The sequence below is a fragment of the Neopsephotus bourkii genome, unplaced genomic scaffold, assembly GCF_033783945.1.
Source record: "Neopsephotus bourkii isolate Nb327-2 ecotype Australia unplaced genomic scaffold, CSIRO-AGI_Nbou_v1 NB_318, whole genome shotgun sequence".
Taxonomy (NCBI): Eukaryota; Metazoa; Chordata; class Aves; order Psittaciformes; family Psittacidae; genus Neopsephotus; species Neopsephotus bourkii.
In genome coordinates this window covers 876226-880772 of record NW_026900826.1, presented here as the reverse complement: position 1 = coordinate 880772, position 4547 = coordinate 876226, and the positions used below count along the sequence as shown (strand labels likewise).

The 4547-nt window shown below is 44.2% G+C and overlaps 1 protein-coding gene across 1 annotated transcript in view; it reads right to left on the bottom strand.

Moving 5' to 3' along the window:
* The window catches only part of HDGFL3 (HDGF like 3), a 38054-nt gene that overhangs the window by 1155 nt on the left and 32352 nt on the right, over positions 1–4547 (bottom strand). The gene's annotated exons all lie outside the window — the stretch shown is intronic.

The window sequence follows — 4547 nt, the reverse complement described above, 5'->3', positions numbered from 1 at the left end:
CTGAAAGAGAGAGAGAGAAAAAAAGAGATCACATTTAATTTAAGAAAAAGCATGCTGTAACAAACATGATATAATGAATGCCTTACTGCCACACTTCAAAGGCCCAGGCTCAAGGAACCACCTGCTCTGTTCCAACCATAATGCTTTTCTAAACAAAACTGCTTACATCAACTAAACACCATCAACTAAAGCATCAGCTAAACAGACCACTATAGATAGTAGAGAACACAGTTTAACAGTAAACGTTTGGGCTTTATTCGAATAAGCAGCTCCAGTCACAGGTGTGGTTGTTTTTCTGTTTTCCCCAATCACTTCATTAGGAATCTCCTAGTGTTCTTTACACACAGCCACCATCTGCATTTTTCCACCACCCCAGATCCCTGCCAGGCCCTGTTCAGAAGCTCAGGCTCAGCTGGATCCCTGAGCGCCTCCCGATGTTGAGAACAGTGTTTTGTGCTCAAACACAAACACTCAGCAAGCACGGAGAAAGCTGAACAGTTTTCCTAGCTAACAGATTGGAATGCTGCTTCTGAAAAGGACAGAGTGGAGTTGGCTTGGAGTTCTCTGGAAGGCGATGACAGAAAAGGAAGAAACTCCCTCTTCGTGACTGAGTCAAGGTCAGCACTTGCCTTCACTGACATCAGTAGGAACAGTATCACTGTCCTCATGTGATCATGGCAAATGTCTCCAAGTCTTGGTTTCTTCATATTAAGCAGAGATAGCGAAACTCACCGACAGGCACAGGGCCCTACTTCGTGCAGCAGTGTGCCAACACGCAATGCTACATGCCTACCTAACCCTGAGCAAGGCATCTCTGTCCTCTGTAAAGAATTCTGAGTGAATGCTTGTCCACCCACACCCTGACAGACAGAAGGAAACACAACACAGAAGCAGTACAAAGGAACTAGTACTGTGGTCATCCAAGGAAAAAAAAAATCATCATCAAGGAATAAGTGTGGGGGGGTACAGGTTAAATCCTCTGGGGAGATGGAGTTTTCATTTTACACAGGATCCAGAGAAGAATATGAAGACATATTAACATCCCTGCGTTAGCAGTCTGCTGCCTAAGCTCTCCCCCATGGCTACAGCAGACACTGCTTCTCTGCCTGAGGATAAGAGCATATGAGTGCTCACTTGGCAGTCTGGAATCCCAGCCTTGTTGCTGCCCCTGTGAACTAAGACAGAACACTGTTCAGTGTGGCTCTTCTCTCCTGTGACAAGAAGTTTGCAAACAGTAAGTAGTGGAAACCTGCACTTTCCACATGGGAGGTCCTGGAACATCCTGACTAAGGACACATGATAATGGGTTATTACAAAATACTCGTGCATGTGATGATGGCTTACAGGAACTGCCTGAGCCCTGCCTCCTCCCAAAGGTGTGACAACGTGCTGCTCATCAGTGTACCACACTTTTATCGACCTCTCTTCTGTTTAAGAGTCACTGAGATTATACTTACTGCAGCTTTGGAGACATGGCTTAGAAGGGTTCATTGCTGCTTCTTTCCCTTCAGAGGGAAGGACAGACACCCATTGAAACAAATGATTAGTCAACCAAACCACGCCTTCTGCTGAAGTTGTTAATGACAGCTGCTACCCAGCCCTGATGGTGGTGAAACAGTCAGTCCCTAGGGTACCACTCCCAGCTCCAGTAAGGAAAGCTGTCCTTTCAGAGTATGAAACCTTTGCACTTACTAACAACTCCCCTCTGGGCTAAAGCTGGAAGATTCGGTAGGCACCATTCTTATGTGGGGTGCTAGGAATATTAATCCTTCCACTCCCCAGTGTCTCATGGATATGTCTCTTGTGGCACAGGAGGGACAATAAAGGGCTGGGTAGCAAATAATCGTGTAGGATTTTCACAGTTCCCTGCTCCATCTCCCAGCATGGCACAAACAAAACACATTCTGTCTCAGGTGCCCCAGAAGTTGACAGTTCTCCCCTAATATAGGCATACCCCTGGGCCACGCAGGGACTTTGGCTCCTTCCCCTACCCAGGCAGCTCAGGCTCTTGCTCAACAAGGATGCACTTTCCATGGTCTCCATGGTTTCATGTCTCTCCAGAAACAGATCAGCTCTCATCATCTTTGTCTGAACAAGCCTCTCAGCTTTACTGTACTATTGATACAACATGTGCTGTGCTGACCAGTGCTACTGCACACAAAACAAAGAGCACAGAGCCTGACTGATTCCAGTGAAACATAGCAGTCATCAAGAAAACTGAAGGATAGAGAACACAGAGAGGGCATAACCCTATATTCACGAATTGCCTTGTTTCTTCTGGCACTGAAAATTCCTTCCTGAACAGTGTCTGGCAACTGACTCGGCCATCCTGTACTATAAAAGCTCTTGCTGGATGGGCAGAAGGGTAATTACTTCCTTGCTCTGCATGATCATTGTGATTCCATGTTGGTTTAAGGTCAAAGTGTTTACAGGATCCAATGCACACAGAGGTGCAAAGAGTATGTTTAATCTACACCAGCTAATTTAATCTCAACTTGCGTTTAGACATTTATGTTTCTCCTGAGTTATATCCCATGTCCCATTGCTTTAGCAGCACTTTACCCTGAGCTACAGGAAGGCAGCAGACAACACAATTCTTTACACCAGAGGGTATGCCACTGTTTGATTTTTACATAGCAATTTCTACTGTGCAATAGTTGTGACACATTGTCACAAATGTTACCCTTTTGGAGGGGTAGATTTTAACTTCAAATTGCAGGAAAAAATCAGACAAACACACACTCTGTTTTCATTTTCTGGAAAGATGCCCACATAAACACTTTTCCATTGACTAGAACCCTAAATGCTGTGCTTTCAATGTTGATAAAACCCCAGACCTGTTCTGCAGCCCAACCAGCGTTATTCTTGAGAAGGAAAGAAGGAAGAGCGAAGGAACCAAACATCTCAAAACCACATCAGAAGGACACAGTGAACCTGTGTTTCCTTGCCCAGTTTGGCCACGACACTTGTCTGTCACAGCACTGACTGGAGTTGTTGCTACCCCACAAGAACATCACAACAAAAAATATGTCCTGGACTCAGGCTGTTTTAAATATGTTCTCCCAATTGCAATAGTATCAGATGGCAGTAATTTTGGACCAGATTTTGATCCCCTTATTCATGCTGGCAAGCAGTCACCTCCACAAATAGATCCAGTGACTCCCATGTTAGTAACTGATTGTCAGTGCGAGTAAAGAGATCACAGTCCTCTACCCCACTTAATATTCGGGCTGTATCAGGAGTAAAAAATGTATTTAATTTCCAACAAACCTACTATTTTTCAAAGACTTGGTAAAATCATTCACCTCCTGAAAGGTAACCCGTGCATCTGTACATGAAGGGAGCACCTCATTTACCAACCCAGTGTCCAGACTGTCACTAAAATAATGACTGTCAGAAGAGAAACTTGCCACATACCCTTAGCGCTGACCTTAACATTCAAATAGTGTCTAATAGGGCAGGGACTACAGCCAGCTTTCAAACGTCTTTATATGGGTATCCAGAGAGTAAAAGGAAAATGCATCTTAGGTGTTCATGATAAAGATTCCGAGTTATGCCAGGCAAGAACCAAATGTACAAGTTGCTGGGGACCGAAATGTGGAATGCAAATCTGCTGCAGTGAATTCAGCGGTTTATGAGCTACTTTTGTACCATAGAAAGTAAACAACACAGAGCCATGAAGACCTTTCCACTGGAATATTCTGTTTATGTGGTGTTTTGAGAAAGCCAAAACAATTCACTATTTAACAGAGGTCTGGTGTGGGGCGTTCTGGGGCTCCTGAGCAAGCTCAGGGATGGGCTGTCTTAGCTAATATATTCTTAGTTAATTAGTTAATTAGATAATACAACTCTGAGGTTGACACTTTTCATCTTTCTGGGAAGGAATCAGTCAAAGAACAGCACTGAGGGTAAGAGCCTGAGAAACAGGTAGTGGCAGGATGCAATTCTAAACTGTGGCTGAGTCTAAGGAAGCTAGTGCTCTTCTGCTGAGAGTCACTGGAGTACTCCAGAACAGCTGAGATACTAGGGAGGGAGTGAAGAAAAGAAAGCGGCTTTGTCAAACCCAGGGATAAAAAGAATCGCAAATTCAGACCCTGAACAGTATGAAATTGGCAGAAAAAGTTTCACAGCATTGGAAGTGCTTTTACTTGCTGTGGGTTTGAGCCTTTAGGAAGCCCTCACTTCACATCTTCAAGCTTTCCTCTATCACCTGGAGGTTAGAAATTTCATTAAAAAATACAGGTGAAGATGCTCCTGCAATCGTTTGGCTTCAGCTGTTAGCCCTTCAAGAAGATCCCCATAATGCTGAGGGTATGAATATGACTGAAAGGCAAGGTTTTCTCCAATCTGAAGAGATGTGTCTTCACCTTGCAGTCCATATAAAAACATAAAACATAATGATTACCTCATTATTAGTAGCATTATTAAGATAAAAGCTTCTTGTGTCCTCTAGGCAGCTCTTGCATGATCAGAGACGGAGGTGCAGAACACAGGAACAAGGGCTCTCTGGGACACAGCCTGTGGACAGCTGAGCCCTGCACCTTCCA